The sequence below is a fragment of the Lytechinus variegatus genome, chromosome 13 (genome assembly GCF_018143015.1).
Source record: "Lytechinus variegatus isolate NC3 chromosome 13, Lvar_3.0, whole genome shotgun sequence".
In the NCBI taxonomy this organism is placed as follows: domain Eukaryota; kingdom Metazoa; phylum Echinodermata; class Echinoidea; order Temnopleuroida; family Toxopneustidae; genus Lytechinus; species Lytechinus variegatus.
The window spans coordinates 14,561,718-14,586,726 of record NC_054752.1 but is presented as its reverse complement, the minus strand read 5'-3'; the positions used below and the strand labels follow the sequence as shown (position 1 = coordinate 14,586,726).

The 25,009-nt window shown below is 37.1% G+C and overlaps 2 pseudogenes; both read right to left on the bottom strand.

Moving 5' to 3' along the window:
• Positions 1-1,043, bottom strand: part of LOC121426243 — a 32,217-nt pseudogene extending 31,174 nt beyond the window's left edge.
• Positions 1,044-12,017: 10,974 nt separating this feature from the next.
• LOC121426303 overlaps positions 12,018-25,009 on the bottom strand; it is a 46,079-nt pseudogene continuing 33,087 nt past the window's right edge.

Genomic DNA, 25,009 nt, shown 5'->3' with positions numbered 1-25,009 from the left:
TTTTTTATAGATGTTATGTATGCCATAATATATTTTGAAGTATACAGCACAGGAAAGAAAACGATAAATAACGAAAAACAGGCAAACAATCACGGCGAGGGGACCACATTTAAGTAGAGTATCTGCTCACGCTTTCAAGAAGAGTAAAATTATCACTAAATGAAAATCCATATTTTATTGTTCGAAATAGACATGAAATGAAATACTCCGAAAATTTGCTTTGCCCAATTGATCGTGGGCCCGGCAGCCGCTGTGCAGCGCCAGATCAAAGGCTCTATCCCTTTAATTGTTAAACGCCAAACAGGGTAGCAGCAACTCCCATCTTTTAACGTCTTTTGGTCTGACTACATTCATTCACGTTGTATTCACTGCAATTTAACTTATAATTCCCAAGATGAAAAATTCATCGTTACCATTACCACGAACGTCAGCAATATTCACGAGCAATAATTGCTTCTGGAATCTTCGGTGAGTGAAATGTCCAATACAATATTGTGCGATGCTATATAAAAAAGAAAGAAAGAAAAAAAAAAGGATCTGGAGGTGGACCCTACGTACCCGAAACTTCAACTTGAAATTTCACTCGGAACTTGAGAAGTGAGTCAATATCTGATAAATTAGAATCAATGTCCCCGTTTCATCAAAACTTGTTATCCGAACAGATGCACAGATCTATAACAAGTATACTATGACTGTTATTGCAAATTTGTTATTATAACAGGTTTTATGAAACGGGCCTCAGGAGTCCGTCTTCCTCGTTTAACATACCACTGGTTCGCGAACGTCCAGTCAACCTTCAGATCAGTGCTCACAAGTCTCCAATTAATATTACCAACGTCAAAGGAACGGTCTAGAGTCTTGAATATTGTGACTGGAATCCCCAAGAGCACTGCTTAATATCCAAAACATAGATGATGATCATATATCAACATTAAAATCACAACCGGAAATCATACGAATGACTTCTGGAATCCCAAGCCGAACTCCTGCGAAAAATGGCACACCAAACAACAGTTCAAAGTGACAGCGGCACAGCGGGACTGAAATATCTTCGCACGAAAGATAGAGAGCGCCGCGCCGCGAAACTTTTCTTTGCACCGTCAGGAGCTACTCGAGTATATCAACCATAGATTTATTGACTCACCCTACGTTCATGGAAGTACGGATGAAAATTGGTATCTCTTTCTACAAAAGATGGTATCAATGGGTACCTATTGTTGCCGCCGCCTTGCTCATCGTGACTAAACGCCATGTTCCCATGAGAATACATGTGATTTAAAGTTAAGATACCACTTTAGGTTCTGTCCTTGCTTAACTCCTATACCATTGGCGCTATGAGCCAACGATTCTGAAGAAGTTCATGAGGGAGAGGGGAGAAATCAGAAAAAGCGCGAGCGGGCAAGCAAAAAATGACCTTTTTAAATAGTAAATCTAATTTCGTAACAGATTTTAACATAATATTCAAAACATATTTTCCCTCTTCAATCTTCTCCTTATTGTGAAATTTCGGTCGGTCGGTTGTATTTTCTCCAGGGGGGGGGGGGGATTTCTCAAACCCCCATCTGTACGCCAGTGACTGGTTAGGTGTTCAAGTAAGGAATGACTTTCCGGATGAAGATTTCCGAAACTCCCAAACTTGCAGTTCGGTGGAGTGCAGAGTGTCTTTTTTTATTCCGTAATTATCATCGTGATACTAGATTGCTGTCAAGTCCGTCCAACATGTCCAAAGTAGCTAAAGAGTGTTTAGAGAAAATTAGGCAAGCGTAACAATGGGGAAAAACATGAAAATCAATGGTTGATTAGAAACAAATGTGGCACATGTATAACAAGAGTTCAGGTCCCTCGGAACCACTTTTGAAGAGGGTGCCGGTTTGGAAAAAAATGTAAGGTATTCGCTCCAAAACACCCACTTCCCATGGTCATGAAAAAAGAAAAGTTTACAAGGTACAAAGGGTAAAATTGCAATCTAATGTTTAAACCCAAATTGGACAGCATCATCTGCTAATAAACCAGTGTATAACTGGATTTTTAAACACTTTAAAAACGAATGAAAAAACCTTTAGAACATTAACACTTTCTTACGTCCGATGGCAATGGAAACATTAAAGTAGTGCTGATTGATTATGTACCCCTAATTATTGAAAAAAAATGCTGTAAAAGGTTGACTATCTCTTCATAACAAATGCTATCCTTCAGAATATTCTGAACTAATTCAGTTCCGCCCATTCAGGTTCCAAAGTCGGGGGTTGGTAGGGAGGAAGATACGAGCATTTAGTCACCATCACGAACGGCTTCTTTTTGTATTACTTGTTTGTTTTTCTACGAACTTTCATCGCTAGATGCCTTTAAGACTCATCATGTGTACAAAGAGGTTCTCGAGATGCGAATCAATAATTTCAATGAATGTCTGTGATCCTTACTTTTTTAATAGACCTACCCTATTGTACGAACAAATCATTTTATACTGCTTAAACGGATGGTCCGGGGTGACAATATTTATATCTTAATATATACATTCATTGAACAAAATGCCGAAAATTTCATCGAAATCGGATAACAAATAATAAAGTTTTTGAAATTTAAAATTTGGCAACATTTTGTGAAAACAGTCGTCATGAATATTCATTAGGTGGGCTGATGAGGTCACATATCTCCACTTTCCGTTTTCTTATGTTATTAGATAAAATCATAATTTTTTCATTATTTCATACTGATGTGAATAATATGTCTTCCTTATAATAAAATAAGTTGCAGCAATAAATATCTAATGCACTAAATCAGTTGTCAATCCATTCTTTCTAGTTCTTGGAGGAAAAAAATTGAATAATTCTAATTTCATATAATAAAATACATAAGAACATGTGGGGGATGTGACATCATCAGCCCACCTAATGAATATTCATGACGACTGTTTTCACAAAACATTGCTTAAATTTAAAATTCAATAACTTGGTATTTGTTATCCGATTTTGATGAAATTTTCGGCATTTTGCTTAATGAATTCTACTCTATTTATTAAGCTATAAATACTTTCAGCCCGGACCATCCCTTTAAGTAACCCCACTTTGTACGAATGTTCAGATTAATGTGCTTGAAGATAAACAACTTTGGTCTAGTCATGTAACCGCCATTATTCAAGCAAACCTGTATAGTAACAAAAGATGACGATTCTTCTTAAGTTAAGAACAATTAGCTTCCTAGGAGCACATCATACAATGAATTCGGGAAAAAGAAGCATTTTCAAGATTATTGAATTACAATTGAAAGATACAAATCTGAGATGGGAAATATTATATTGTATATTGTAATTGTAAATATTTTGCATTGTGTTTTTGAACGCAGAAATAAATGCAAACAAACAAACAAATTTGCAAATCGTAAAGTATAATTGAAGATCTATCTATCTATATTTAATTTACATATATGTTAAGGGACCCTTCTATTCTCATTTTTTTGGGAAAGATATCCATAACTGTATTTTAAGCGACTTCCATTTGCGTTTTCAGAGAGAGAGAGAGAGAAAAAAAATCTTATTTCGAAGTGTCACCATGCCGATGCACTCTAAGAGTCTTTCTGTTTATGTGAAAAGCTCCTCACCGAGATACAATCCCGTGTGAACACGACTACCGCACCTCATGCGAACCAAAGCGGGGACAGGTAACCTATTCACACGATCAAATGTTATTGCGTTTGATTTTTCTATCGCCTATCTCTTCATGCTCTTTGTCATTATCTAACGGGCGGAAATCGATATGGGTGCAGAAAGTCAAACGTTAAGTGTGATCATTTCCATTCTGTTTACGAAAGAAGTGTGTCACGTCTACATCAAGTTTGTAACGAAGAAAAGGCCAATATTTATTCGGTGTTCTTTCCAAATAGTATGAATTGCACTTTAAATTAATTTTCATAGGGTCATCGCTTCGTGGTCATCGGAGGCGAAACGAAACACGTGTAGAAGACGAACTTCGACATAAAAATGACAATGGGATCTATATACTGTACATGTATATTTACTCCCGAGAGCGATAATTTCTTATTTCTATATTCCATTTTATTTGTAGAAGACTTGACATGGTTTGATATCATAATATGATCTATGATTTTTAATTCTCATAAATAAACCAACTGCCTCTATGTAAATGGTGTCTCTATTTCAAAACGCCTTTATCTGTTCTGTTTAATGACAAATATTATTCGATTTCAAAGATATTTAATCGTCGCGATTTAGGCCTTTACACACTAAAAACAAATCGCACCCTTTTTATGAAACAATTGCACCAATAACCTTTGGGGTGTAATCCTGCACCCAAAGTGGAAAAAGGTGCAAAAATGCACCTCTTTATTATATTTGCACCAAATAAATGCTCGTTTGCTCTCTTAAAGGTGCAACTTTCCAAAATACTTGACTTTATAAGGTGCAATTTTGCACCATTTGCACCTTAGTTCATCTCTGCAACCTTAACATGTTAACATGTTAATGGTGCTTAACATAGCGAACTGCCTCCCTAAGCATGCTAGGTGCACAGATGAGCAGAATTGTACTCATTAGCTTGGGTGCTGCTATTGCACCAACCACACCGTTCAAATTTGAATCCCTATTTCTTTAATAGTGTTTACATACTTCATCATGCTTTCACACTATACATTTTCTTAAACTTGTAAAGGTTTGTTCACACATCCACCAAATGCTGGCAAAAATCTGCTTCAAGATTTATAAGCAGCATTTAAAAGACAATATTTTTCATAACCGACAGTTGGTAAATTCACATTTGAAGCAACATGAAGCTGCATTTAATATGTTCCGATTGAGGTATGTGATTGGCTGCAAAACATATTTGTCTTATATTTAGAATTTAATTCATAACCCACATTAGGGAATGTCTTATTACTTTCAAAAACGTTTTTCTGTTGTTCAGCTCCATGATATTCTATAGAAATATTCATGACAAATTTAATCAAAAAAATGTTTTATTTCCTGTTATGAATCAGAATAGTCGAGTTAACAATGTTTCGTATTCATCATGTTCATGACTGATGAATTTAAACAATGATGTATCAAATACATCGAGCAGTCAGATTGGCATGATTCGGTCTACAAATAAATTAGATTTGTTCCACTGACATTCATAGAAAATATGAATATTTTGATGAGTGTATTGTGCGATACAAATGGATGAATTCATCAAAACTCTGTTTCTTTATATTAAAGGTAAAATCGTAAAATTGCGTTTTTGCAAATTGATAGAGATACTATGGGAAAGAAAAGTGACACGTAATCTCTGGATGAAAAACGAATTACGTTATCAGAGGCTAATCATTAGATTATAATTTTATTTGCACAAGATAATCATTTATTGGGGTGCAAATTTATTTCCTGCACATAATTCTTCTTCCTCTTAATCTTCTCCTCCTCCTGCTCTTTTCCCCTTCATTTACTGTCCCCTTGTCTTCTTCTGTTCCTCCTTCTGAAAATGACTTGGCTCCCAAGAAAGGTTTCTGCATAAATTTGAATCACTTGGTAAACAGGCAGACCTTATGTAAAAGCGTGTTCGCAGCTCCACAGACGAACCAACAAGCAAATGAAGAACTTGCATGTGCACAAGAATTGCAGTTTATTCATGACCAAGATGTTAACGAATGCTTCGTTGCTCGGCTCCAAGAAACATCCATCATTTGCTAGTATACAGACTTGAATTGCTTTAAAGTGGCCTAGTTCCAGTCTCAAGTGTTTACATGAGGGAATATAAAAGCGATTCAAATTACTAGTACTAAGTGCAAATAGTTTTAAGTGGACTCTTTGTCAGAGACCTTAAAAAGAATAAAAAGAAATCAGGTACGGTACTCTACAATTGTCCCTTTCTACAATGGTGTTTAATCAGAACTATATAAGAGCACAACATAAGAATACTGTAACTCACAATTATGTACAAAGCAGTATAAACTATGCGTTAGCGGTGTTTACGCGAACGACCCCCAGAAAAAAAGCAATATTTTGACAATTTTTGGACTTGGAAACTACCCTTTTTTAGTGCACGTTATCACAGCGGAGCTATACAATTGCCCCACACCCGAGTACTAATTCATTTATTAGAAATCTCTTCATGATTTTTATAAAAGTGGCTCAGGGGTCACTGCCATATTGTTACCATGCAAGACCGGTCTGTTTGTCGGTCATCTCATTGTAAATATTTAGGTCAAAATACAAAAAATAGTTTTATTTCTTTCTTTTGTGTAAGGGAGGTCATGTTTCAGATTCTAATGACCAATCATTGTTTTTTTTTCCTGTTTTCTGTTTCCTATACCGATGCCTTTTTCTTCTGAAGATGCCACTTTATTGAATGGTCGATTTGAACGCAACAGAGCATCTCATTCATTGGTATAGACACGTTCTGGGTGGTAATCATTCAAAAGTTACCTAGGAAGAAAAGTTCTGTGTTGTAATCATTCAAAAATTACCTATGAATAAAGATGAAGCCTAAAAATGAATGACCAGAAAATTGATAGAGGGAGAAGGCACCCGCCCAATGAAATATTTTCTTGCTTATTTTGTATATAAAAATGTACGAAAGAAATTGCAAATGTTGGAAATGTAAATAAACGAGATTAAATGAAACAACCGAACACTCTAAAAAATGAAGTGCTAATTTAGCTCTTAAAGAGCGTGTATAGTGACTGCACTTCGGAGTGCTGATTTGTCTAGTTCAAATAGGATTTGAGCCACTAATACATCCTGAAAACGCGGATTGTTTGCTCGAACAAAGTTTCATAAGTTTTATTTCAACGAGACTTATTTACCTTGTAGAGAATAGATACATTTAATGAAAAATATATTTGGTTGAAAAGTATGCCGACTTCAACACTTCAAACGACACACCTAGAAATCCAAATAACAAGTCCCGGTAACTGGTTTAGTTAGGTAAATCTTTACATTAACAAAAATGATAATTTTCGTCTCAGTTGTGGATCTCAAATCATGTTTAGTAAAGAAAGAAAAACTACCCGAAGATTTCAATGTCATACCTCACCTGTATTTGAAGTCGAGCTTCTTGCAAGTCAACAGCAACGCCCTTGAACCTCGTAAACAACGGTTAGCCAAAGACAAGTTCCTTCTGAAGGAAGTTTTGAAGCAAGTGTTCCAAGATCGGAGTGGTTATATGTCTTTATACCTTCGTCGTCATATGTTCACCCAACTAACATTACGAATTTATTCGCAGTAAAGATTCAGGAGGATTCACTTTGAATTTCTAATCAATGTGGTTGTTTTCACAATATGATAAAGTTTATGAAGTCTCGACAATAAACATGATAAAGTCAGAGACTTCTCACACGTCGAGCGGTTGAGATATCGACCTCACGCACTGTTCCGAGCACGAATACTGTATGGTTTAGCTCTTCACTGTATCAATAGCATAAAGAATAAAACGGTTTGCTCAAAATGTGACTCTTGATCCAAATCATTTGTATAGCGGGAGGAGAGGAGGGAAATAGGGAACCAAACATTATAATATTGACACAGCAATGCTTTTTTACGGTTAACAACTATGCAGGCGACCGAATTCCGAGAGCACGTATAGATTGTTTAAGCAAAAGCAAAAAGTTCCTTGATAAACGTACGGGCAATCGCAGTATGGAGTCATTTGGGAATTGGATGGATGAGGGTGGGCTATCAAGGGAGCGAGACGGGGGGGATATCTGCCATGATTATATGGTACGTACACTCCCTCATCCAGGACTACCCACGGGCGTCGATCGATGAATCGGATGTGGAGGGGGGGGGGGGAAGTGAAAAATATGTCGACGATTTTCGGCGTATTCCGCGCACCAAATTATATTTTATAAAAAAATTGAGCACGAAGCGCTCCGAAAAATTACCAATTTTTATATTGAAAATGCGACTTATAAAGCGCCAAATCCACTCTGTAGAGTGCCCATAAAAAGTTTTTAGAAGACTTTTGAAAGTTTCGACAGAGGTACATTTTTTATGTCTTCAGGAAGGCTATTCCACAACATGTTCAATAGTAATTTATGACAAGTTTAATTGTTAACAGTACTTTACAGTGTTTTGAAAATATATGTTTGCACTGCATATTACAATATGCAATTAATTAAAATTTCCAATGGGGGGCGATCACCCCCCAAATTGACCAGCTTATTTTAAACGTTTACTTTACCTCTTTCCCGCATCTCTTTGTTTATCTTGAAGATTTATCCCTCTTTCTTCTCCTGGACATTCTCTGTCACTCAGGAGCTCTCATTTCGACAACACTCGCAGCTCCCCCCCCAAAAAAAAAACAAACAGAAAAACAATCTCCTGTGTTGACATCCAGAAACACACCTTGACAGAGTGGCACTTAGTATAATTTCTCATTAAGAAAAAATCATGTCAACAAAATAAGTTCTAGCATGTCTGATATCTATTCACTCTATCAAAATTTGAGTAGATCGTCTTTAGAGTGTCCCCCGGAGGGGCCACTTACATTGACGAGTGGATACCATGCGCGACCATAAAAACACGTAAAAAGGATGTCTTTTTCACGATAGGGCACGTTACGTACGTAACGTGATAAGGGTGTCAAAAACACAAAAATAATGAAAATAGGGTATCTATTTCGCTAGGAAAATTACGTGTTTAGGGTCGAATTTGCGGGGATGATGAAACAAAATTAAAATGTTTTATAAAGGATGTCCTTTTTGCCCCAACACTTCGTGTTTAGAGTCTGATTTGCGCGAGGTGTAGTGGGATCGTAGTAAACCAAACTACTGTAAAGCCGACGACCGAATGACCCGTAATAATAAAACATTCCTGTACTTGTTTAGGGGTTTATTTCAGGGACTATTTGCCAAGAGTATCGTTTTGTTTCCAAAACTTGTTAAGGGTAGGGTTTCACACGCCAATACTTGTTAAGGGGTGCATTTTCAGAATATGGAAATTACGTGTTTAGGGTGCTTTTCGAGACCCCATGGTCGCGCATGGTATCCACTCGTGAATGGAAGTGGCCCCCCGGGGAGTGTCCCCTTCTCCAAATTTCTGTACTCTCTCTGTTCTTCTCCCTCTAGCCTTTTGACGACCCCTGGCGGCTGCATTATATACACATATCTCGCTCCGCTCGCCAAGCCTATATTAGAGTAAAATAGCCACCATGGCCTCGACAAGAGGCTACCGTCTCCCCCTCTCTATATCTGTATGTGTCTCTCTCTTCCACCTCTTATAATATCATTTTCCTTTTGGGTTCCATCCAAAGCTTAGAAGTGTCAAACAGTTGACGAAATAAGAAGACAAGCAGGGTTAAATGACGAGAAGGCGAGATGTTGGAACTCAGCAATTCCACTTGTCTGGTACAAGAAGACAAAATGACGAAATGTTGATCATTGGCAAGTCGACTTATCCCTATAGCAAGTCGGCCTGCCACGTTTTCGATAATTCGTTATGTTTTCTTTATTTCCCAAACAAGTCGATTTACCAAGTTTCGATAACTCATCACCTCGTCTTCTTGTTCCAAACAACAAGAACAAGTCTACTTGCCAAGTTTCAACAACTCGTCATCTTGTCCCAAACACGTCGACTTATCAATACTCAACAACTAGTCATCCGTGTCTTCTAGTGCCAGTCAAGTCAAATTGCTGAGTTTCAACAACTCGTCACCGTGTCTTCTTGTCCCAAACACGTCGACTTGTCTATACTCAACAATTCGTCATCTTGTCTTCTAGTGCCAGTCAAGTCAAATTGCTGAGTTTCAACAACTCGTCACCGTGTCTTCTTGTCCCAAACACGTCGACTTGTCTATGACTTGACTTGTCTAGTGCAAGTCAAGTCGATTTACCAAGTTTCAGCAACTCTTCACATTGTCTTCTAGTGCCAGATAAGTCGACTTGCATAGTTTCACATCGACTTTTCAATACTCAACAACTCGTCATCTTGTCTTGTCAAGTCGATATGCCAAGTTTCAGCAACTCGTCACATTGTTTTCTAGTGCCAGATAAGTCGACTTGCATAGTTTCAAGAACTCGCGTGATCTTGTATTCTTGTCCTAAACACATCGACTTTTTATTACTCAACAACTCGTCATCTTGTCCTCTAGTACAAGTCAAATCGATTTGCCAAGTTTCAGCAACTCGTCTTCTTGTCTCCCCACCTGGTCCCGTCACACAAATGTTAGCGATTAACTGCTAAGTGAAATGACCTATCAACATTATCGTTCCATGCGCAATTCGGCTCGATAGACCAATCAGATCTTTTCTTTCAAATTAGCGATTAATCGCCAACTTTGCGTTACGGGGCAGTACGTATTTAACTCTATGGTTAGCACGCACTCGCAAGCTTCCGTACACAATCTCATTCCGAATCATGCCAATCAACGAACAAGGAGCCGTAAAATAATTCCAAAAAATAACAAAATTGCATATTGTACATATAAACATTTTATTTATCTCTTTGCATGAAACGAAGATCTATTTAAAGATTGTCAAGAGCTTGTTGATTCTTCTTATCAATGTAGATACATCTGTACATGTATTTACAGACTTCAAGTCAAAGAGACTTGTGTCAAAAATGTGCCAGTTTCGTAAAGATGTTCGTAGAGTAAAGCATTGACTTAACGAATGGCTGCGAAATTACGAGGCTCAGATTTTCGTCATAATAAAAAGAAACATGTCTATTTTATCAATCACTTTCGGCCAAATTGTGAAAATAATAACTAATGTATTATAATATGTTAAGAGAGAAAAAGCATCAAACATCGCCTGAAAGAGCGAGAGCTCAGTTGATAGAGTGGTGTTCTTTGAATCCGGCAACCAGGATTCGAAACCCTGTGCGCTTCACGCTCTTGGTATGGCGTTCACCCCATTATCAAATCGATCAGAAATGATTTTGGAGCCATCGGTCCTATGATGAAGTATACCATCGAGAAAACAATTAACTCCGGGAAGGGGGGGGGCAGCATGACCTAAAGGGGCGTCACATTTTGACTCAATTTTACTATAGGGTATCATAGACTTGCACTACCAAGACCTCTACTTTTTCTTTCCTCTTTTATCTCTCTATTTTTTTTCTCACTTCTTGGAGAAGGGGAGGGGGTATCCCCTACCCAACTCAGTGTGATGTCGTCCGTGTTTACGCTAATGAAAGTACATACAATTGAAGAAAAATTGGCTCGTCGTGTTCTAGTCATATTATTAGTCAAATCATGCGCCTTCGTCATGCGTAAATCTACCAACAATATTGAAACATGCTCCTGGTAAAATTGTCAATCTCATTGGAGCGATTCTTGAGACTTTGTATTTCTATCTATATTGGCCTTGTCCTTGTAAATCGTCAGAGTGCAGTGAGTGGACACATGATATTTACTTTACGGGTTTCTCCATAAAACGATAAAGGTTTTGAGTGGAATTTCATTTCAATAAAAAAATATTGTGAGTACAAGTTTTGCCGCTGGGCATGCAATAATTCATACATATCGTTTGCTTTGAAGACCGGGAACCATATCAATCAAGTTTAAAAAGGCGACCGTTGGTGACATTGGCAATAGGTCACGCTCTAAAATATTTTCATTGTTATGTATGGAGGTGTGGGCTTTATTATGCGCCGAGTGGGGATATGAGGAGAGTGTACTTTCGGAATCATTTCCCATAACCCGAAATCCGAAACGTTATATATATAGTTTAGATATATATTCTAGGTAAATGCGATTTTGAAGAAACATAAATCGCACATAAGGGGCGTTTCCAAAATTTTCACCTTCTACATATTCACTACACGACGCATATAAAAGTTTTCACACATATTTTCTCATCAGATTTTAATGACATTGTCAGCGTTTTGCTCGTTTGATTTTAACTCCATTTATTTAAATATCATTTTCGGCCCGAATTAACCCTTTAACAGGTCTTGTTACTGAGGGAAATAATAAAAATGTATAAAGCCTCACAATGAGTGTCTATACTTTCTTAATCACAATTGTCATACTGAAGAAATGACTGTTTAGGTATTAGGTTATCATCTTGAATTTTCATTGGGTTGGTTATAAAAAAAAAAAATTCTCATGCAGATTTCAAAATGTAATTGAAAAAAAAATCATCACTATATACACATTCTTCCACTGAAGGCACAGTAATGTTCAGAACATGGTGAAAATCACATTGATGGAAGACAAAATGGCGGAAGGTGATCAAGACATGGCTTTGATGACCTGATGACGTCAGCGATGTCAAATTTACACTTCGGAAGATGACCTGAAACGAGCTGGCACAAGTCGATAGAAAGCTTGAAATGAAAAAAAAGAAAAACAAGATTTGGGGTAATTTTAAAGTTTTTAAAGTTCAATAATTTATTTTCTCACCAATGTAAAATCAATATACAATACGTACAAGAAAGAAAATGACATATGAGAGAAAGACGGAAACTACTGAAAAGTTCATAGGAACGTGTGAGTTGTAGCTCCCAGTAAAACAAGGTAAATGTATACATATGAATATCAAATGAAAAATATACTCACATCATTAGCAATCACCAGCATACATACAAAGGGGGGGGGGGGGGGGTCGTTGTAAGTGTAGGATTAGGCCGGAAAAAATTACTTTGTATATTCCCTTAAAGTACACGAATGCCATGTTCGGTAAACTGCAGATTTGTATATTGCCGACTCGTCCACTCATCCGTCTACCTTCATTTAGTCTAATGCCATTCCGTCCATCAGCATTTCGTCTAACAGCCATTAAGTCCAATAACTATTTGGTCCAAGAATCACTTCATATAATCACCAGTTCGTCTATGACCATTTCGTTTAATTAGACCAAATGGTATATGAACTAAATGGCTATTGGACCAACTGGTAATAAGACGAAATGTTGAATGGAAGAAATGGTGGTTAAGCCATATGGATAGTGGATGAACTGATGGTGGAAAAAATGATGGTGGACAAAATTGGACGATTTGGCATTAGACCAACTGAAAAAAAACATAATCTAACCGACCCGCTATTCAACAAAGAAAATATACTTTATATATATATTTGCAAAAATTTGCCTACTAACTAACTGAACCCTGAGACTATTATGCCTAAGATAGGAGTTGAAATATGAAGTATTCTTGTAATGTGGTTCACGAGTAGCTCTTTATATGAGAAACAACCCGAGCGAGAAAGTAAATAGAATTGATTGGAACACAAAAGTGCAATGTTGTTGACAGCATTTACATTAAAGTTCAATTGGTTTATGACATTGACAAGTAAGATATTTGTATTGGCTGAGGTCTGCGTATTTATTTTCATCACATTTTTGCCTTGAACACAACAGTCAGTGCATGCATGCGTGAAGACACGTACGTGCAGAAAAGGCACCAAATATTCTCCGCTTTAGAATAAACGATTTCATTCTGGAAAGGTTCTATTCTTCCTTCGAAATAATCATTACAGAAAGATAAAATATGTAGGGTGGTAAAAGAAGAAAGAAGGAATGGGAGCATGCAAAAATAATTATCTGGGTCGTGTTGGGATATAATACCCGGATAATACCCCTTTTATTTCGCTGAGAGAGAAAACAGGTGGCCCCAAATGCCCCGATGTTTATCAAAATATATCGGCGTGGTCATGTGAATGTGAGTACGTGTTGATGTGCGTGTGTGGGTGTGCGTGAAAGAGGTTATGTTTGGGAGTGGGTGTGTATAATGTGTCATGATATGGGAAAAGGTGCGTGTGTGGGTGTGTGCTCGAGGTTATGTTTGGGAGTGGGTGGGTATAATGTGTCATGATATGGGGAAAGGTGTGGCAATGTGAATGTGAGTGCGTGTGTGGGTGTGTGCGAGGGTTTGGGAGTGGGTGTGTATAATGTGTCATGATATGGGAAAAGGTGCGTGTGTGGGTGTGTGCAAGAGGTTATGTTTGGGAATGGGTGGGTATAACGTTTTATGATATGAGAAAAGGTGTGGCAATGATGTGAATGTGACTGTGTGAGCGCGAGGGAGGGTGCGTGTGTAGGTGTGTGCGAGAGGTTATGTTTGGGAGTGATGGGTATAATGTGTCATGATATTATGGTAAAACGTGTGTCAATGCGAATGTGAGTGTGTGAGCGCGAGGGTGTCTGCGTGTGTGGGTGTGTGCGGGAAATAATGTTTGGGAGTGGGTGGGTATAATGTGTCATGATATCGGAAAAGGTGTGGCAATGTGAGTGTGTGAGCGCGTTTTAGGGGGCGTGTGTGGGTGTGCGATGTTGTGTGGGTGGGCGTGGGTGTGCATTTGTGTCATATGAAATTCATATTAATATGTCCATTGATTAATTATGATTATTGTAATAATGTGAACTTTTGAAAAAAAAACAAGGGAGAAAAATGTTGGTTGGACATAAGGAGGTGTTGATGGGAGAGTGTGTTTAAACACCGTTATCATGTATTTACATATTCTATCTTAAATACATTTTTAGTGGAGTCTTTGCCAATTGGAGTATTTGCCAATCACTGTTTTATCATTTTTCCCCTATAAAACATGTTTAGGTTTTACTCCATGCACTTTTTTGCCATTTAATCCTTTAAAATTTAGAAAGATTTTCAATCTAAAGTGATGTCATTTTGAAACATTGAGAAGTGGTTTGTTTGTATTTCGTTTGATTTTTTCAACTCTCTGAAAAGGTTACAAGATTTTTTTTCTAAAGAAATGTCTATAATCCATATTCTTTCTTCGCATCATTTCCTCCATATTTTCATTCCTTCAATTTTCTAATCGTCATCTACCATTGAGTTCCAGCATTAGCTTGCTATTTTCTTATCTCGAACAGCGCTTCTCAAGTTATACCCTGTTTTACTCGATGACCACTTTGACTCTCAGATTTTTGTCGAGACCCACCTACCAAAATTTTAAGAAGACGTCAATTTTGATGACAAAATATTTCGTGAAATTTGAACATAAATCTGAAGCACATTCGAAACAAACAGATTGAGAACTAATCTGCATTTGCAAATGTCCGGTAAATGTGCGACAATTAACTACGTACACAATATGCATGCACATGGGTTCTCATCAAAGTTGGATCGAAACCACCATAGTGTGCATACTTTGCAACACACATGATACCTAATCGTGCTTTGTTTGTCCACGTAGACCGATCGGACAGGTCTTATTTATTTATTTATTTATTTGAACATATCTAATCAGGTACAGAAGATCAGTATAAAACCGTTTTTCATCAGTGACCTGATGAAAACATAAAGAACAACATAAATCATCACATCATACATGAAAATAAAGTCAAAATCTAAATCAAAGATAACAATACTTAGTAACATAAATAAACAAATATTGTTACTTAAATGATAATATGAATCGAAATAAAATATTTTTAATTATTGAAAGGGAGCAGTCACTAATTTCAATACTACTAATTGTATAATTTATTCGCTGATAAAAACAATGAACAATGAAATAATTCTGGCACAATAGAAAATCGAGTGAAAAAATGGCAATCAGTTATATATGTATGTTTAACTTTATAGGGATAGGATCATTACAAATAAAAGCAATGTAACATCAATGTTAAAGAGGAATAGGGGTATTGTATGTTACAACAAATGAAATATGATTAAGGGTTATTATAGACAAACTCATTGGATTATTAATACTATCTGAAAAGATTTAAAAGTATAGGAATATCGGTATTAACCATGGTAACATGAAAGTAAGGAGAGATGAAGAATAGAGATGCAATCAAATGCTCATAGTGATTGTGGCAGCTATTGTGAGTCGAAAATTGACATGATATTATAGGAAATCCATTTTTAAAGGATAATTTAAAAGAAGTTACTGTAACTGCATTCTGAAGTGAATCTGGTAAATTGTTCCAGACCCGTGCGGCGGAGAACATAAAAGATTTTTTGAAGCATTCAATATTTGGTTTAGGGGGAACAAAATTTAGTGTATTATAACTACGTGTTCTAACATTGTCTTTCACAAACCATTTCAATATTATTACCTAAACGAGATGGGGCCATTCACTGAATACATTTATATACTAGTATATACATTAAGTTTGCTAAAAAATAATCCCTTCTTTGTTCAATAGATGTCCATTTAATATCCTTAACAATCTGTTCCCCACTATAATCTATAAAATCGAAATTACTAGTAACGTATCGGGCAGCTCGTTTCTTAAGTCTATGAAGTTTTGAGAGGGCATTAGAACCTATTTTAATCCCCCAGACCGATATGGCATAGTCAAAACAGGGTTGTATATTGGATTTATGTAATATATCTAATAGGTTTTCATTAAGGATATGACGTAATTTACCAAGTGAAAATATCTTATAAGCTAAACTTTTAGACAACATAGCAATATGTGAATTCCATTTTAGATTTTCGTCTATTTCTACCCCAAGATATCTAATAGTTTTAACTTGTTCTACTGGCTTATCGTCAATGAATAAGTGACGTTTATCGGTGGATCTATTTTCAAGCAACATGACTTTTGTCTTATCAACAATAATTGTAAGATGATTGGTATCATACCATTTTTTTTTATTTTATCTAAGTTACTTTGCATATCAATATTTATTGTTATATTTGGACCAATATTATATATGACAACATCTGTGAAATATACTATAGTTTTTTCCCCTATTTTGTCTCCCTCTTGAGCTTCTTGCGGCCCACCAGTGGGCTGATCTCGAAGATATCGCACAGGTTCAGATTACAGTTCAGAATCAGCGCCGTCTACGAGAAGAATAAATATCATAACAAGTGGAATGCCTCTGGCCGTCTCACCTGCATCACGCGGTTCAATATAGCAGCAGTGCTGACTATGAATACTACTCTAACTCGCACAAGATGTTCAGTGATACATGGTTACTCTTATGTCCAAGTTTAATGAACTAGACCACTTTTTATGAACTAGACCAATAAACTTACAGAGATATGATGGTTATTCAACAAAAACCCCGACATGGCCAAAGTTCATTGTCCTTACATGACCTTTGACCTTGATCATGTGACCTGAAACTCGCACAGGATGTTCAGTGATACTTGATTACTCTTATGTACAAGTTTCATGAATCAGATCCATAAACATTCAAAGTTATGATGGTAATTCAACAGATACACCCAATTCGGCCAAAGTTCATTGACCTTTGACCTTGGTCATGTGACCTGAAATGAGCACAGGATGTTCAGTGATACTTGATTACTCTAATGTCCAAGTTCAATGAACTAGACCAATAAACTTTCAAAGTTATGATGGTAATTCAACAGATACCCCCGATTCGGCCAAAGTTCATTGACCCTAAATGACCTTTGACCTTAATCATGAGACCTGAAACTTGCACAAAATGTTCAGTGATGCTTGATTACTATTATGTCCAAGTTTCATTAATCAGATCCATAACTTTCAAAGTTATGATGGGAATTCAACAGATATCCCCAATTCGGCCAAAGTTCATTGACCCTAAATGACCTTTGACCTTGGTCATGTGACGTGAAACTCATGCAGGATGTTCAGTGATACTTGATTAACCTTATGTCCAAGTTTCATGAACTAGGTCCATATATTTTCTAAGTTATGATGACATTTCAAAAACTTAACCTCAGGTTAAGATTTCGATGTTGATTCCTCCAACATGGTCTAAGTTCATTGACCCTAAATGACCTTTGACCTTGGTCATGTGACATGAAACTCTAATAGGATGTTCAGTAATACTTGATTAACCTTATGGCCAAGTTTTATGAACTAGGTCCATATACTTTCTAAGTTATGACATCATTTCAAAAACTTAACCTCAGGTTAAGATTTGATGTTGACGCCGCCGCCGCCGCCGCCGTCGCCGCCGCCGTCGCCGCCGCCGCCGTCGGAAAAGCGGCGCCTATAGTCTCACTTTGCTTCGCAGGTGAGACAAAAATGAATTGTTCTGAATCTTGATGAATCAGTATGCAGTCACACTATGCAGTGCAAAAGACACCGAGTGGAAACAAAGTCCATTCCACAAATCGTTACACCCATAAATCAACAGGTGTTTCTATGAAAAAGGGGGCGAGGAGAAAAGGAGAAGAAATGAAGATGAAAGGGGGGTAAATAAACAAAGGGTGCGAAATGCCTTTGATATTTTGTTTGTAAATGTAAGGAAACAATGCATCTTTATGATTCGCGGGGCGGATCATCCCAGATTGGCAAACCGAGTCATATGTCCGTATCAGACCCTGCATTACCATAATACAGATACGCTGTGACTCATTATGGCACCATACCCGGTGTACCGGCATTTGCCACATAGGTTGGGGGGGGGGAATGAGCTTGCTGCAGTTTGACCCAAGTCTGCCAGTATATACACGGTAAAAAATCTTAAGCTGTCATCCAGTTAAGCAATGGAGGATCAGAATATTGTAATAGGATTGGCCCTGTGGGGGGGGAGGGGGCAAAACAACCTAAGGATGATACCATATTTTTTGTATTGTAAGTGTAATAATCTAGCTACAAAGAGTCTATCACGTCCGTACGCTTCAAACTTGTTACATAATTCCGCCATTTTTAAAAACTAGTGAGCAAAACCACAGAGTTCCTGCCCCCTCCCCCGTCCTACCCTCTTTGGCACTGCACTTTCCAATGAGTAATGGATTGACGCCGAATGGTTTAAAAACCCTAGACTTTTTAAAAGATCTTGACGACGCCTTAGTGCCTGATAAGGCCCTCCTTTCGATGCCTTTTCTGGACGAATGAAGTATCAATCCATGGGGGGGGGGTGTGCACATAGTAACAATAGTAATATTCCACTTTTCTATAGCGCTCAATACGTCGGAATGACATCTCGCGGCGCTTTACAGATATATTATTACCCTGGTCATCCGATCCTGGCATGCCCGCACACAATGTATACACTTTCACCACTCCCTGTGGAGCATACCACAGAGAGTTTTAAGACTCGATTGCTAGGTATACTACACAGGCTTTCGCATCCTACCGTGTACCCATTTAACACCTGGGTGGAGAGTGGCAAACTGTGGATTGGCGCCTTGCCTAGGCCGCGGTGGGACTCGAACACACAACCCTTTGATTATGAGTCGAGAGTCCGAACCGCTACACCAGGACGCTTCCACACATGCGTCAGATTGAGAATATAATGAAGAGAGCGAAAAAAATTATCTTAGGGTTTTACACACGATGGGAATTTCCTAAGATGTTCACAACAAAAAATGAAGAATTTCAGGGTCAGATAATGATGTATGCATTCCAGATATTCAGGGTCATAGGAGATGACACAAATATCATCGTTTCAGCTTCTGAAATGTCACTCATCGTATTTTTTTGTTTGATCGCGTTTGCATTATATTTATTCAGTCAATGACGTATGTTTGCAGGTTAAACAATATTGTTTATTTTTGTTGACAAGTTAAGCAATGCATGTTTTCTTTGGACATGTTTGGGTGTTAAAATTGAAATGAACAAGGTCGGCTTTGAGGTGATGAACTTTCGGGGTGATGAACCCGATCTGAAAGGCGTTTAGCATTTTCACAGTTATCTAATTCAACGTTGTTCATTTTGAACTCCTCGTACTCAGTAGAATGCTGCCCTCTCGAATGGAAGAGGGTAGAGAAAATATTCAGAAGATGATTTTGATTAATGCGTTTTGGGCATGGGGAGGGGATGGTGCACAGCAAAAACTGTGGTGTTAACCGTGAACACAGAGGACCACACCAGTTATTTTACACCGGTGTTAAATTGGTGGTGTTTGCTTTACACCTATAGGTGTTATTACAACACCTATGGTTGTTACATTTACACTCTTTGGTGTTATGTTCAATCTCTAGGGTGCAATTTAACACCTCGAGGTGTGGTCCCCTATTAACACCAGTTGATGTCAGTTTTAACACCACAGTTTTTACAGTGTGGATACCATGAACTTACTTCTGTACCTCTACTTTGTCTATTTGTCCTCTACACCAACCCAACACAGAATTGTTTCTCCTCTTCCTCCTCCTCATACTCAATCTCATGTTTCGCCTTCTTTCTCTTCGTCTTATCCATCACACTTCAGTAAAATGCAAAACAGATACAGACACATTGATGAACTAAACAATAATATTTTAAACCCAATATCGATATAATTATGATAAAAGTGAAATAATACATACCTGATCGTCTGCCGCAATGACAACATGACCTACATCTCCAGCCTTTGAAGGTCGGCGAGAAAGGCAAATACGAAAAGAAATCTTTGCTTCGAATCCATGCCATCCCGAATGGTAGTTCGTAGCAGCGAAACACGAGATCGTTAACGGCGTCGTCCTCCCCATCGCCCCCCGAGAACCGCTGCCAAGCTCCGATACCCCTTTCCTTTTTGGTTCCTTTTAGTTTGAACAAAATAGTAATTTGACACATTCTCAGAATATTTTACGAGTAAACATAGAAGGATCTAATGACTGCATTTTTATTTGAATAATGTCTAAGTTGATAATTACAGGAAAGTCTCAATACCCAAAACGAACCATCAATGTCATCATACTTTGGTTAGGAGATTATAAAAAAACCATTGTATAATCTTCATTCAAAAACTGACACGCAATTATCTTCGTCATAATCATTGTTGTCGTTGTCTCATTCGTTAATTTCATTATCATCATGATCATTATCATCGTCATCATCATCATCAATCATCATCATCATCAATCATCATCTTCATCATCATCATCACCATCATCATCATCCTCCTCCTCCTCCTCATCATCATCATTATTATCATGTTCATCATCATCATCATCATCATCATATCATGACCGTCACCACCATTGACAGTGGAGCAACTTGCTGGAGCCCTTTAACCTTTCATCTTTGGAAATGATGCGAATATTGTAAAATAAAAAATGCTCGAAATGAAACAAATAATCACGCTATTCTCACCCGGTATCGTGTTGTCAAGCAGGAATCCAAAGAATCCTCCCACAAACATACCAGTCTTGAGCAGTACCACAATGATCAGGTCCAACTCACTCAAACCTAAGGAAATAATACACAAATTTGGGCATCTTTTAACAAAATACGGAAGATTTAAAGTGCCGTTTTGGGCGATTTGTATCTTTTTCAAGGGCGACTTTTATAATATTATGTGTCCTGTCGCCATGGTGATTGGCAAGGTATACCAGGTCGTCATGATGACACTATTTTGTATTATGTCTGTTTAGAAAGATGCCCGATGTGTCGACGTACAAAGAAATAAGTCGACAGGATTAGAATATAAAGCTTCTTCAATTAGAATGGCATTTCATAACTTCCATACTTAAAGTATGATATTAATGCAAATTATTATCAAGAAATCTTAGTTACCATAGTAAGAGAGTTTCCTAATAAAAACTGAGAACTTCATTGAAGGTGTTATAACAACGAATTTTTAATTTATGAAACTAACTATATATGAAGAATTGAGGTAAGAATTTTCAAAACTAATCTAATAATACGTTAATAAAAACTTGGGATACAGGACGAAAGAACAAGACAGCTTTTGAGGATTCCTCTTCGTGACTTTAAAAAGTAAATAACCTACGCCTTCCCAAGGAAAACTGCTCAAGGAAAACCTCGATTTATAACAGCAAATATGACTCTCACAAAAAACGATGACCAAGCTCGGTTTACGATTCCTCTTCATATCCCCTTCCACAGCAACAAAAAAATCTGCACAAAATTTCGAAAATGAGGTTATGATTTAAATCTTACAAACGAAAAAAACAAAATCTTACCAGTCTTAATGTACTGGTCATTGTTTCCCGATTTCATCCAGTTTGGAATACACAAACCCATGAAGAGAGAGAATCCGAGAATGAATAGGTTTCGAGATGAGTTGAGGTCAACGAACTGTAAGTTGGACAATCCACCGCTGCCACCATTCCTAAAAGTTTGTAGAAATAACCATGGTTACCAGGTAAATAGTGTATTTATATAACATTTTATTTTTTTATATTTGACGGTCTTATACCGTACCTCAACCACACGGAGGAGAATCCTTCACCCTGACTTTTGAAAATAATTATTTAATGACAACAACAAATCGGTTCTTGAAAATATTTAGTGATTTTTTTTTCTAGTAATGCCTGTATTGATGGTATCACTGTTAAATAGCCAACATGTTTATTTAGTGGAGCAAATAGTATAGAGGAGGATGATGCATTATGGATCTTCAATTGAGGCCCTATTTTTTTACCTGATTGCTAAGAAAGCATGAATGCTTGAAAGCAAGCAACCGGGGACCTAGGAGAGGACCTTAATCTCATATAAAGATTTTGTAATTCGACTCTCTTAATTGAGTTTACTGTATAGTGTAACTGTAGTGTAACTTAAACGGGATACACTAAATAAGAAATGAATTATCCCGGAGATAGAATGTTCTTACTTACCAAACATGATACAAAACATGCCACCCACTATCGGGTCAGGTATCATAACGAAGATGGCGCTAAACTTTGTAAATGTTCCAAGAACAAGCATGATGATCGCTCCATATTGAATCACACGTCGACTGCCAACCTGTAGAGAATCCAATATTTGACATTAGAACAAGATAAAAGCATATCATGTGCGAAGGCGAAATAAAGGTAAAAGAGTAAAGTCAAGATTTCTCATACTTTTTTCTTCATGTCGATTTCAAATGTTGCAAAGTTTCCATATTCTGTTCAGAGTTTTCTGGCATATACATTTTCTGTAATACAAATTATTGCTCCATATCTTTTCTTAATTTCTTCGCACAGATTTAAGTAAGAGTATTGCTGTTTAATTCCGGGGATACAGTGTATGGAGGATTCTTTGGGAACAAGAACAACTTCTCGTTTATCTGCATCACCTTGAAGCAATTCTCATACTGGATGAAAATTGGACGATCCGAGAAGTTTATCGCCGGCAATCAGATTTTGATTCCTCTTCATCATGATTGTATATGACTGGTACACGAACTTTAAAATGGCGCCATTTCCTAAAAAAGTTATCAGTCTCTGACTGTTACCATAGCAAAAACGACAAACTGGTGCTTCTCAGTCAATGAATCAAAATCAAGGAATTCACTGAAGTATTCTAGGTAATGAGTTCCTCAATGAAATTGTGCCAATAGCAAAGATTATATATGACATACAAGAAATGAAATGTAAAGTTTTGTTTTATTGAATCTTTATTCATTAGAAAATTGGATTACACACACATTGAAAAAAAAAGATGATTAATAATATTAACACACAAGCAAAAAAAAAAGAAAAGAAAAGAAAGAGGGAGACACGAAATCAATAAAATATCATACAAGATTTACCTTTGTAATTCCGATAGCACCAATGTTCTCACTGTATGACGTCGTTCCGTTCCCCGATCCGATCGCCCCCGCGATCATGCAGGCGATACCTTCCATACCTATCCCACGATTCACTGCATGGTTGGGAGGGGGCGGGGCTCCAGCTAGACGTGCGCAGCCGTAGTAGTCGCCCACGGATTCGACCATGGAGGCGATGACACCGGCGAGCATGCCGAAGACTCCGGCGACGGTGACGGTTGGGAGACCCCATTGACCTGAAGGAAAGGATCCAGGGGTCTGAGAGATTAAATATCCGGTTATAATTAAACAAAATAATCTTTCATATCAAATTTCATGACCTTCAGTGGGGGAGGGGCTTTCCCCCATTTTTCTATTCCCTCTTCTTTCCCGTATCTTTTCAGTACTCTAAAAATATCAGCATCGCCACCACTGACATTCCACTATTTTGACAAAACAACATCAAACCTAGACATTATTTTTCTAGTATGGCTTTTAGCAACATGATGACAAATGAATATTCATTGGTCTGTGCAATCGCTAATGGAAAGAGAAATGAGAACATTATTGAGGAGAGAGAGGGAATGAGGTTGGGATAGATGTGGAGGGGGGAGGGATAAAGAGAGATGGAGGGATGGGTTAAGCTGGGGGAGGCACATATAGAAAATATAACTGGAGTTGGGTAAGAATACAAAAATTGTATATCAGTGCAGACAATTTTAGAATACTATAGAACGCTGCTATAAAAAATATATCTAGAAACATAAAAAAGTAGTACACTGTAAAAACGCTGTTTAAAATTTTAAGTACGTTGTTTACTGCCGTCACTCTAAAAACTTTTCTTCAATTTTTTAAACAACTGCTTAAACTTTTTTAACAACTGTTTAAATTTTTAAACAATTTATTTAAAAAGTTAAAACAACTTGTTGTTAGAGTGACAGGCTTAAACAGCGTGTCATTTTTTTTAAATGTGTAATGTGATTAAGCATAGTATACGAGAAGCTTCCATACCGGGGTATGGAACTCGAAACCACGATGCCTCCTGTAGAACTTGAAGTCGAGTGTCGGTCCTGGCTTGGAACCCGTAGTCATCGCTCTCGGTCGGAAAGACGTCCGTGGCCGTCAGGATGGCACAGAAGATCCATGAGATTAGGATGGCTAAAATAACCTGTGTAGACAATCAAAAGAATATAGATGAGCCAAAAATTGAGAGGTCTCAATGTCTTTGGAAAATAAACGAAATTTTCCACCAACTGAATCGTTGAGGAGGGGCCGTTACCGGCGGTCCTGGGGCGAAATTTAGGCAAAGACCCACAGCAAAAAAATCAAAATAAAAATAACATATTTTTTATTTATTCATTTATTTATTCATTCATTCATTTATTCTTTTATTCATTTATTCATTCATTTATTTATTTATTTATTTATTTATTTATTATTTATTTATTTATTTGTTTGTTTGTTTGTTTGTTCATTCATTCATTTTATTTATTTATTTATTTATTTATTCATTTATTTATTTATTCATTTATTTATTTATTTATTCATTTATTCATTTATTTATTTATTTATTCATTTATTTTATTATCATTATTATTATTTTTTGGGGGGTGTTACACCCACAAATGTAATAATCGCCCACAAATGTAATAACGCCCACAAATGTAATAACACTTTACCCACAAATGTAATAACGCCCACAAATGTAATAACACTTTACCCACAAATGTAATAATTTTTGATCGCCCACAAATGTAATAACAC